This window comes from Lolium rigidum, chromosome 6 (assembly GCF_022539505.1).
Source record: "Lolium rigidum isolate FL_2022 chromosome 6, APGP_CSIRO_Lrig_0.1, whole genome shotgun sequence".
In the NCBI taxonomy this organism is placed as follows: Eukaryota; Viridiplantae; Streptophyta; class Magnoliopsida; order Poales; family Poaceae; genus Lolium; species Lolium rigidum.
Window position 1 is genome coordinate 24,647,825 of NC_061513.1, and position 12,316 is coordinate 24,660,140.

At 44.5% G+C, this 12,316-nt stretch overlaps 1 long non-coding RNA gene across 2 annotated transcripts; it reads right to left on the reverse strand.

The window, feature by feature from the left end:
* Positions 1-9,156: 9,156 nt before the first annotated feature.
* On the reverse strand, positions 9,157-11,009 carry LOC124659572. Of its 2 annotated transcripts, none has more exons than XR_006989626.1 (3): positions 10,908-11,009; positions 10,000-10,067; positions 9,157-9,221 (listed from the first exon to the last, which is right to left on the reverse strand). It is a non-coding gene; the product is annotated as an uncharacterized LOC124659572 (long non-coding RNA). The 2 variants fall into 2 exon arrangements; XR_006989627.1 differs by having other exon boundaries at positions 9,188-9,226.
* Between the last annotated feature and the right edge of the window lie 1,307 nt (positions 11,010-12,316).

A 12,316-nucleotide genomic window follows, 5' to 3' on the forward strand; every position in this document is an offset into this window, starting at 1 on the left:
TTATAGCACTAGCATTAGGGCTTTTAGCAAGTTTTTGCAAGAACTTAATAACTTCAGAGATGTGGCAATCATCAAAATTCAAACCATTATAATCTAAAGCAATGGGATCATCATCCCCAATGTTGGAAAAAATTTCAGCAGCTTTATCACAGGCAGTTTCAGCAGTTTTAGCAGTTTCAGGCAGTTTCTCGCGCTTTGCATTAGAAGTGGAAACATTGCTAACACCAATTCTTTTATTAGTATTAGTAGGAGGTGCAGCAACATGTGTAGCATTAACATTACTAGTGGTGGTAATAGTCCAAACTTTAGCTACATTCTTCTCTTTAGCTAGTTTTTCATTTTCTTCTCTATCCCACCTAGCACGCAGTTCAGCCATTAATCTTATATTCTCATTAATTCTAACTTGAATGGCATTTGCTGTAGTAACAATTTTATTATGATGATTCTCATTAGGCAAAACTTTTGATTTCAAAAGATCAACATCAGCAGACAAGACTATCGACTTTAGAAGCAAGTATATCAATTTTCCCAAGCTTTTCTTCAACAGATTTGTTAAAAGCAGTTTGTGTACTAATAAATTCTTTAAGCATGGCTTCAAGTCCAGGGGGTGTGTTCCTATTATTGTTGTAAGAATTCCCATAAGAATTACCATAGCCGTTGCCATTATTATAAGGATATGGCCTATAGTTGTTACTAGAATTGTTCCGGTAAGCATTGTTGTTGAAATTATTATTTTTAATGAAGTTCACATCAACATGTTCTTCTTGTGCAACCAATGAAGCTAATGGAACATTATTAGGATCAATATTAGTCCTATCATTCACAAGCATAGACATAATAGCATCAATCTTATCACTCAAGGAAGAGGTTTCTTCGACGGAATTTACCTTCTTACCTTGTGGAGCTCTTTCCGTGTGCCATTCAGAGTAGTTGATCATCATATTATCAAGAAGCTTTGTTGCTTCACCAAGAGTGATGGACATAAAGGTACCTCCAGCAGCTGAATCCAATAAATTCCGTGAAGAAAAATTTAGTCCCGCATAGAAGGTTTGGATGATCATCCAAGTAGTCGATCCATGGGTTGGGCAATTTTTAACCGAGAGATTTCATTCTTTCCCAAGCTTGAGCAACATGTTCAGTATCTAATTGTTTAAAATTCATTATACTACTCCTCAAAGATATAATTTTAGCAGGGGGATAATATCTACCAATAAAAGCATCCTTGCATTTAGTCCATGAATCAATACTATTCTTAGGCGAGAGATAGCAACCAATCTTTAGCTCTTCCTCTTAATGAGAAAGGGAACAATTTTAGTTTAATAATATCACCATCTACATCTTTATATTTTTGCATTTCACATAGTTCAACAAAATTATTAAGATGGGCAGCAGCATCATCGAACTAACACTGGAAAATTGCTCTCGCATAACAAGATTCGAGTAAAGCGAGGTTTAATTTCAAAGAATTCTGCTGTAGTAGCAGGTGGAGCAATAGGTGTGCATAAGAAATCATTATTATTTGTGGTTGTGAAGTCACACAACTTAGTATTTTCAGCGTTGGCCATTTTAGCAACAGTAAATAAAGCAAACTAGATAAAGTAAATGCAAGTAAACTAATTTTTTTGTGTTTTTGATATAGCAAACAAGATAGCAAATAAAGTAAAACTAGCAACTAATTTTTTTTGTATTTTGATTTAGTGCAGCAAACAAAGTAGTAAATAAAACTAAGCAAGACAAAAACAAAGTAAAGAGATTGAGAAGTGGAGACTCCCCTTGCAGTGTGTCTTGATCTCCCCGGCAACGGCGCCAGAAAATATGCTTGATGGCGTGTAACTCACACGCTCGTTGGGAACCCCAAGAGGAAGGTATGATGCGCACAGCAGCAAGTTTTCCCTCGTAAAGAAACCAAGGTTTATCGAACCAGGAGGAGCCAAGAAGCACGTTGAAGGTTGATGGCGGCGGGATGTAGTGCGGCGCAACACCGGGGATTCCGGCGCCAACGTGGAACCCGCACAACACAACCAAAGTACTTTGCCCCAACGAAACAGATGAGGTTGTCAATCTCACCGGCTTGCTGTAACAAAGGATTAACCGTATTGTGTGGAAGATGATTGTTTGCGGAAAACAAGTAGAACAAGTATTGCGATGAGATTGTATTTCAGTAAAGAGAATTGGACCGGGGTCCACAGTTCACTAGAGGTGTCTCTCCCATAAGACAAACATCATGTTGGGTGAACAAATTACAGTTGGACAATTGACAAATAAAGAGGGCATGACCATGCACATACATATCATGATGAGTATAGTGAGATTTAATTGGGCATTACGACAAAGTACATAGACCGCCATCCAACTGCATCTATGCCTAAAAAGTCCACCTTCAAGTTATCATCCGAACCCCCTCCAGTATTAAGTTGCAAAGCAACGAGACAATTGCATTAAGTATGGTGCGTAATGTAATCAACAACTACATCCTTAGACATAGCATCAATGTTTTATCCCTAGTGGCAACAAGCACAACACAACCTTAGAACTTTTCGTCACATCGTCCCGGTGTCAATGCGAGCATGAACCCACTATCGAGCATAAGTACTCCCTCTTGGAGTTACAAGCATCTACTTGGCCGAGCATCTACTAGTAACGGAAAGCATGCAAGATCATAAACAACACGTAGATATAACTTTGATAATCAACATAACAAGTATTCTCTATTCATCGGATCCCAACAAACGCAACATATAGAATTACGGATAGATGATCTTGATCATGTTAGGCAGCTCACAAGATCCGACAATGATAGCACAATGGGGAGAAGACAACCATCTAGCTACAGCTATGGACCCATAGTCCAGGGGTAGACTACTCACACATCACTCCGGAGGCGACCATGGCGGTGTAGAGTCCTCCGGGAGATGAATCCCCTCTCCGGCAGGGTGCCGGAGGCGATCTCCTGGATCCCCCGAGATGGGATCGGCGGTGGCGGCGTCTCAGTAAGGTTTTCCGTATCGTGGCTCTCGGTACTGGGGGTTTCGTCACGGAGGCTTTAAGTAGGCGGAAGGGCAAGTCAAGAGGCGGCACGGGGGGCCCAAACCACAGGCCGGCGCGGCCAGGGGTGGGGCCGCGCCGCCCTAGGGTTTGGCCACCCCGTGGCCCCTCTTCGTTTCGTCTTCGGACTTCCGGAAGCTTCGTGGAAAAATAGGCCCCCGGGCGTTGATTTCGTCCAATTCCGAGAATATTTCGTTACTAGGATTTCTGAAACCAAAAACAGCGAAAACAACAGAATCGGCACTTCGGCATCTTGTTAATAGGTTAGTTCCAGAAAATGCACGAATATGACATAAAGTGTGCATAAAACATGTAGATAACATCAATAATGTGGCATGGAACATAAGAAATTATCGATACGTTGGAGACGTATCAGTCGCGCTCCGCCGATGCAGTAGCCTCCCGGGCGCGCCGCTCAGGCGAGGGGAGCTGAATGAGGTGGCGGGCTGCTCGTATAGCGAGGAGCTGGTTCTTCTAACCGAGGAGGTCGCCTAATCGGTGGCGGCCGTCCCGGCAGGTGGCCTCGTGCTCCTTCATCACGCGCGTGAGGTCGGCGAGACGCTCCTCGATGGCGGCGTTGATGTTCGCCAACGCGAGGTCCTCCGCGTCGACGGGCTCCTCCTCCGCGGCGGTCACCGCCCCCTCCTCCGCGGCCTCGTACAAGCCATCCGCGGTCTCGTGCCAGTCGGCCGCGGGCGCCTCCACCATCTCCTCGTCCTCTTCCTTCTTCGCCGCCCCCTTGGCTGCGACGCGGAGCGCCTCATCGTCGGAGACCCAACGCGCGCCCGCCCGCTCCTCCTCCGTCCGCGGGAACCTGGCCCGGACGGCGAGGCAGAGCTTGGCCCGCGTGGCCTGCAGGGTGCGCGGCATGGCGAGGGCGCCGGAGAAGGAAGAGGGGGAGAGGACGGCGAAGCGGGTGTGACATCTGCGAGGCCGCCGCCATCTTTTATAGCAGACGGCCTTGGGCGCGAGCGCGCGCCCATGACCTTTTCGCGCGCGCGGGAACCCTGGTGCGCGCGAGAACTTTGCCGCGCGTTCTCCCGCCCGCCATTGCTGTCCCGTCGAGGCCTGCCATGGCGCAGCGCCGCGCAGAGAAGACGAACCACGTGGCGACCGTTTGGGTCGCCGCGTTGGGCGCAGCGTGCAACCCAAACGAACACGCGGACGCAGGCCGCTGTCCGGGTATCCGCGCGGCCACCCAAACGACCTAAAAGGTTGGAGATGCCCTTAGGCCCGTTTCTCTGGGTGAGACGGAGACAGGAATTTAATGATCACGTGATTGTAGTTATTTTTTGAAGAGAATTAGTACGGAGTACATTTTATTTTATGTGGAAAGTATACAGTTTAAGACGATGTAGAGCAAGACTCCCTCCGTGTTGAAAGAATAAAGCACCGTCATTTTTTGTGCCTTTTGTTGATCGAGAATTACTTAAATTATATTAAAAAAATTGTATGAAATTAATATCATTAGAAAGTGCTTTTCAGTACGAATCCAACGATACTATTATATATAATATAATTAAAACTTTGTTGCTCAATTTTTATTGTTAAAGACCTCTCAGGAAAGAAAGAGACAGAAGAAAGAAATAGACAAAAAGCAGGAGAGTAGCTTCAACCTTGACTCAATAAAAAACCTAAAAAAAAAGTGGCTTGGAAGCCGCCCGCGTGGAATGGACTTTTACACGGAAGTTGGTGCAGACCACATGCAATGTCCAGCAGCAATCCATGACTTTCTAATCATCGCGGCTGCTGACCATTACACCAACTATAGTGGGGAAAATATATAGATAAACATGGGGGCCAACGCACCTCATGCATACAAAAAAAGTAATTTAAAAAAGTTCAAAAAGTTGAAATGCATTTTGGAATTAAAGATGATCAAGTACTGTACTTGTATAAAACTATTTCTTGATTTCTTCATAAAAAAGCAAAATTGAAATGCCCCATGTCCATGTACTATTCACGCTATATTCTTCATAATTTTTTTTCCCTGAAGTCCATGGAAATCATTTCTTGCCCAACCATTTTTTATACGAGTATAATACTTGATCATCTTTAGTTTTCAAGAGGAATCAATTTTTTTCTCAATATTTCAAATTACCACAATTTTTGGGGTTTATGGGGTGCTTTTAGACCCATGTGCCAAAAATTCACGTCCGTATAATTGACACCAAACAATTTGGGACTCAAAAACTCCTTTTCCATATAATCGTTTTTTCGGTATATCACATATGCTTCGATAACAAACACAATATTAAAAAACTTACCCATGGGACCCATATGTCATAGGGTCACTGATTTTTTTCTATTTACTAGCCATGTTCAATCATAAGCTCCCCACATCGTCTCCTCTCACCATCCGCCTCGAGCTTATCCCCCTCATTCCTCCCCTCAGGCATATTCCGTAGGGACTTCACCATGGGTGTCGCGACTACTCATGCACTAGTAGAAAAAGGGGCTTCCGTTCAGGCCTTTAGTACCGGTTTCCTTACGAACCGGTACTAAAGGGTGCATTAGTACCACTTGCACTGCCCAGGCCGCCGACAACCTTTAGTACCGGCTCGTGCAGGACCTTTAGTACCGGTTCGTGTCACGAACCAGTGTTAAAGAGTTGGCGTACCCTTTAGTACCGGTTCGTGTCACGAACCGGTACTAAAGGTTTTCCTGCTCCCCACGCACCTCCACCCCCATGTGGATCGCCTTTTTTTACTTTGTAAAATACAAATGAAAATGATAAAAAATTCAAAAAATAAAATGTTTTCAGATTCTTGTATGTTATGTAACCTACTATTCGGTGAAATTAAGAAATTCAAATTTTGACTTTTTGTGCAAAAAAAAGTTTGAAAAATGGTAAAACCGCATTAACTTTAGCATACGACGTCGGAAAAAACGTATACTATATCAAAATCATCGTGGGAAAAAGTTACATCCGAGTTCACCAGGGTATACCCAATTAGCCAATTTTTAGTTCTCAAAATTCCAAATGAAAATATGAAAGAAGGAAGATTTTTTTTTCTAGAAATTTAGAATTTATATATTTTAATTTTTTTAAAAAATAAAATTAATAATTATAAGATTTTTTGAATCCCAGAATATTACCATTACTTTTAGAAAATTATAAGATTTTTAAATTTTCAGTTCTTAGGTTTGGCAAAAAAATATTAAAATTTAAAAAATATTTAAAATAACACAAATTTAAAAAGTTAATTTTTTTATTTATTCAACATTATTATTACATCATTACTTTTGTTTATTAAAAGAATTATTTGGAATTTAAACAATAAAGAAGTGTGACATCGACCAATATGTTAATATGATTGATATGATAGTACTATCAACAACATGCGCGCGGAGCACTTGAAAGTTGGACGAGAAGAAACTAGGAAGTTAAGCGTGCTAGTGCTGGAGTAGTGTGAGGATGGGTGACCGACCAGGAAGTTTGACCATGGATAATTAATTTGACTTGAGATTAAGTGTAGTTAAAGACTAACGGAAATACTAGAAATTCTGAATAAAATAAAAATAAGAGGGAGTGAAAAATAATTAGAAAAAGATGGATAATTTTTTTTAACGAAATAGTCTTTAGTACCGGTTCGTGTTACTAACCAGTACGAAAGGTCTCCAGCCCCGCAGGCTCCTTCGTCCCCACGTGGAGGCACCTTTAGTACTGGTTCGTAAGGAACCGGTACCAAGAGGGGATGCTTTATTACCGAATCTTTAGTACCGGTTCCAAAACCGGTACTAAAGGCCCTCTAAAACCAGTAATAAAGGGGAGTTTCTCTACTAGTGATGGTCAGGGGGATTTTACCATGGTCATCGTTTCTGAACTACATTGAGCGTGAACTCATAGCATCTCCAGCCGCGTCCCCCAAAGCGTCCCCCAAACCGCGCCGGATTGAGCGTTTGGGGGACGTGTTTTGTTCGTGCCTCCTTTGGGGGACGTCGCTCCCCAGCCGCGTCCCCCAAACGCCTCCCCCAAACATTTCAAATACTTTTTTTGGCATTTTTATTTCAATTTCCACAAACTAATACATAATTGGGTATGTGGTTTCCACAAACTAATACATAATTGGAACCGTGGTGGACACAAATATAAAATATTACAAATACACTAAACCTAACTAGGCCGGTCATCGTAGGTTTCGTGTGTTCGCTGCCAAGAAAGAACACTCGAGGGCACACCCAGTCACCGAAACTGGAAAATCCAGCTGGTGACTGTGCCCCTGTTGGTTGTTTCGAGGAAGAACAAGCAGAGACCTCCGTGCATGTATTCGCTGCGAAGAAACAACACTCAGTCCTCCTCCTCGTCAGTGCTGTCGCCGTGGTAGTCCCTGTCGTTGTGGTAGTCCCGGCGGAAGCGCCTCTCGTCAAAGACCTTGACGCTCATGTCCCTGTTGCCGAAGTAGGAGAACAGGAGGATGAAGCCGGCTTCGAGGCTGTGGTGGCGCGCGAACTTCTCCCAGCCGATGTTGAGGTACATCTTGCCGCGCGCGTCGTAGATCGCGTCGATGATCCACCGGTAGTATCCGCACGAAGCCTCCCGCAGATGCATCTTGCGCGGGCGTACGGCGCCGACGTACTAGGCGAAGGAGTCTGGCAGCCTCTGGATGCCGCGCGGGTCGCCCTTGAGGACGAGGACGAACTCGAACAGCACGCCCGGCTCCACGTCCATCTCCGACGATGAAGACGACGGCATGGGAGGCGACGGCGAGCGTTCAGTTATGCCGCGACCACGACCACGACCACGGCCGCGGTCGCGAGGTCGTCCTCCGCCTCTACCAGACATAGCGTCGAGTCTTGTTGACAGATGGTGGCGGCTAGGGTTTGGGAGAGAGGCGCTAGGGTGTGTGTGTGTGAGAGGGACGATGAGAGGCGCCCCTTTTATAGGCCGGAGGGAGGCGGATGAGCGGTGGCGCTCATTAACGCCGGCACGCAGAGCTAGGCGCGACGGGACACGTCGCTTCGCTGCGCGCCAATAACTTCCATCGCGAGGTAGGCGACGGTTAGGTTAAAATTAATTGTGCCGCTGACGGGTCGGTCCCGCCAGTCCCCGCCTCGCTTTTCGGTGTGTCCGGTGTCCCCGATGCGTCCCCTGTGGGACGGGGACGGGCTCGGGGCGCCGGACACCGTATCGGGGCGCGCCAGACAAAAATGGGCTTTGGGGGACGCGGCTGGAACGCATTTTTGTCCGGCGCGCCCCAAATCCCTTTAGGGGACGCTTTGGGGGACGCGGCTGGAGATGCTCTCATCCAAACACAATACCGCAGCTTAACCCTCACGCTCGCGGTCGTGGAATTGTCCTGAATTGGGGACGGCCTGTGGTCACTACAACAAATATGTTGACTTACGACCCTCTATTTTTGTCACTGAATCGTCACTACATTTAATCTACGACGTTTCTATGACAAAAAATAAATCGTCAAAAACGGAGCGTCAGGAATCAACCAAAATGACCTTTCATTTTAAATCGTCATGATCGTCTATGACGATATTGCATCGTCGTAACATCTATGACGATCCAATATTGTCGTTGGCGTTCTAACCATGCCACATCAGATCCTACGTGGCCAGTCTGACGTGGCAAAATTGTGACGAAATGAAATCATCATAATCCGAAATCAGCCCAATCCACTTCAGTGTCCTACATCGGCCAAGCCCAAAACTTCCAAGATTTTTTCTAAGGCCACCTATTTTGATTCATTTACGTTTTGGGTCATAGCCTTTCCAAAGCCTCTTTATTTTCTGGGCTTGGCCATTTTCTAGACCATTTCCTTCCTGGGTCTGCACCTTTTATGATCCTTTTCATTTTTTGGGCCTAGGCCTCTTTATGGTCCACTTCAATTTTTAGCCTTGTAATTTCAGCCCTTGTAACAAATACAATAAAGCAAATCGAAACATACTGACATTCAATCCATCAATGGATTTGATTACTCTACAATTTTGTAGTCAAAACAGCATGTACACTCAAACGATACTTCATTTCACTACACAAAACAATATTTCATAAGAACCAGCAACCAAAAAATGCATTGCTTGCAGAAATAACAAGGACTCTTCTCAGCCATTTATTGTCCACCGTCATTGCAAGGTTAACTGGACAGTTCTAGAAGAGCATCTGGACCTGGTCAGGAGTACTCAACTTGGTTCTGTACACAACTTTGAGGAAGGCAGCGAAGCTATCCTGCAAACACATGAAAATCAAGTCAAAATGTGGACGATCTACAAAACTTCTAATATTGGAACCATTAATTTTTTTAGCCAGACAATACCATTGTAATCCTTATACTTATAGAATGTTCATTGAACAGCTTACAGTGTACATATAGTAGAACTTAAAAGATGCAAGCCTCTGAAAATTAAAGATCATAAAAATTACCACCACACACTTTTAGCCAGGATCAAACAAGATTCACGTGAAAAAGAGTGTAGTGATCAAGTGCAGAGATATGTGAAATTCAAATTAAAGCATTGAATCTCCATCTACGGTTTGCCATGCAAGCAGATGTATGAATTATGATACATATGAAGAGAATACACAGATTGGAAATAATGCATATTCAAACCCTAAAACAGGATTTTGACATACAAATAGATCACATCACATGTCCCACAGGGAATTATATTTTCAGGGATCAATCAAATATTGAATTGACAAATATATTCAAAATATCACAAGTTGGGTGTGTGGTAAAACATTCTTCACTCATAAATATATCTCTTTCATAAGACCAAAGAACTATGTTTAACTTATTAGATGGTGTGGATAAATGTTGAGGAGTCTTTTTTTGCTTCCAGTCCATTTGGTCAGTCTAGAAAGTAGGGAAAGGTAGCATGCTCATGCATCTCAAAGTTTGTATTTACATTTTCCTCTTGGATGGCATGAATAGTTTAACCTGAAATACTATGAATGAATATCCAAAAGAAGATTGAACAGTTTCTGGACATGATATTCACCTTATTGAGCTGTATAGCTGGTTCAGCATATCTTCCTTTGCTTTGTCAACTTGGCAAAACAAAATCGCCTGATAAGCAAGTAAGGATTTTATTTTTAAGAAAACTTGCCGGAAACTAGAATTGCATAATAACACTCTTACTATCTAACTGAGAAGAAATAGAAAAAATAGCCCTAAAAACTTTGACATGAGTTGAAATATTGCAAGCAGAAGCAGGCCAGAAAAGAGTATCTGAATTATGCTAACGCTAGAGAATTATATAATATGTCACATGCAGTTCACCATGGCAGTAACAGAGATATCTGATGCATACATGCAACCATCAATTATGAAAAAGGAAGACCAGAGAGGAAGTTAAGACTGAACATCATTTGCGCAATCCGTTGTCACAGCACAAGTCTAGCTAGAACTGCTTGTGCATGAAACTAGTATTAGTGAGGAGATGCTACAGCCCTACAAGTTTTCAGGAGAATAATAATGTACCACAAACAACAGGCATAGATCCTGCAACAGCAAGTTTCAAGGTTTTCAAACATCTCATCTAATGTCACTGCATTATTCTAGTATAATAACCAAATTAAAAAAATCACTTACTGTAACCAAATTCTGCTACTTCTTACTGTGACTAGAGATGTTCTGATCAATACCAGTGGAAATATTCTCAGTAGTGCAAATAAAACAGTTCGCATGGTACTCAAAAAGAGGTAAGCAAAAACACGATGCATCAAATAATTGGTCTTAATTTACATTTTCTTTGCAACAAAAAGAATGATAATTTTAGCAGAACTATAATAATCAGATGCATATTCCAGTAGACAGAACATAGTCAACATAATTTAATTTCACGTCACAAGCAAGGAGTAGCAAATTGCAGTCAGTTAGCAAGGAAGAGGTGGAGCAGTGACTGACCCGGTTGGAGGCCTTGCCTCTGCCCTTGGAGACGACCCTGATGCACCAACACTCCTCGTCAAGCACGCCACTACTGGCCAGCCTCTGGTCCGCCATGAAAACCTCCACCGGGCTCTATATCACATCCCAGATATTCTCCTTGGGGTTCTTCTGCAAACCCAATCAAATCCCAATTCACTCAGAGCTCTCGCAACCGTCAGATTCGAGAACCCACAGGCGAAAGTCGACAGGGGATCGCTGGATCGAGAGAGAAAGAAGCAGCAAAGTAAGGAGGGTACCTTGTCCGCGTAGAGTTGTACTTGTCGGTGAAGTCCGGTCGGTGCCTACACCGGCGTCGGTGAGGAAGGTCCAGCCGAAGACTCGAAAGGCAATCGGCAGGTCCTCCTCTACGGAGGCGACGTACCGTCGACGTCGTCGTCTGCTGGGATCCATGAGAGAGAAATCGAGGGAAAGAGGTTCGATGGGATCTGAGAGGAGAATGCATAAGCGATTTCGTCGTGGCTTTGTAGCCGCCCGCCGTAAGCGAATTCAGAGGAGATCGATGCTGTGATCCACCTCCGACCCGTCCAGATCATGCTCCAGTGTTGGCTCGGGCTACACACCTGAATGGGGATTGTAGAGAGATTGAGAGAAACCAAGCAAATGGGGATGGAGGGAGAGGGGTAAGCGAGTGGAGCCGGTGGTACCTCGATCTGATGCCGTATGACTCGGGCCGCGCGGACTCGGTGAAGTCACCAGTTCAGGGAGCCGGGGCGATGCGGGATCTGGTGCCGTCCGGAGAAGATAGATGTGCCCCGGGACGCGCGCCGCCACCGCCGAGGCCGTCCATCTCGGCATGGGCACGGTGGATCCGCCACCGCGGGCAACGATGGGAGTGACGGTGAGCGCGCAGCGATATGGAGCTGGAGGATAGAAGGGGACCTGGCTCACGAGGTGAATCCAACGGGGACGGCTGCGATCGAGGTTCTCTCCTCATGGGGGGCGGGGAGCGGCGGCGGCGGTGGCGGCGGTGTATGTGGGAGAGGTAGGGTTTCGTTCATCAAGGGTGGGTGGACCGGACTTAAACAAAAATTTGGTTGGCTCGCGGATGCGGTCTTGGCGGGACTTTGCAAAAAATTTCGTTTCTTGAGCGGGGAAAGAGAGTGGCTGGCGCGGTATAATTTTCGGACGATTTTCTTCCATATGTAGTAACTCTCAGCTTATTCGACAAGTTGCCACCGAGTTTTAAAAAAAAAACAAGCTGCCACCGGTATAAAGTTTTGAGTTTCCATATTACAGTGATTTTTTGAATATATCATTTTATTTTAACATGTAAGTATAATTGACACGTAGACATGCCACATAGGCAAAAAATGATGAGTTGGATGTGACATGGACATGCCATGTAAGCAAAAAATGATGAGTTGATT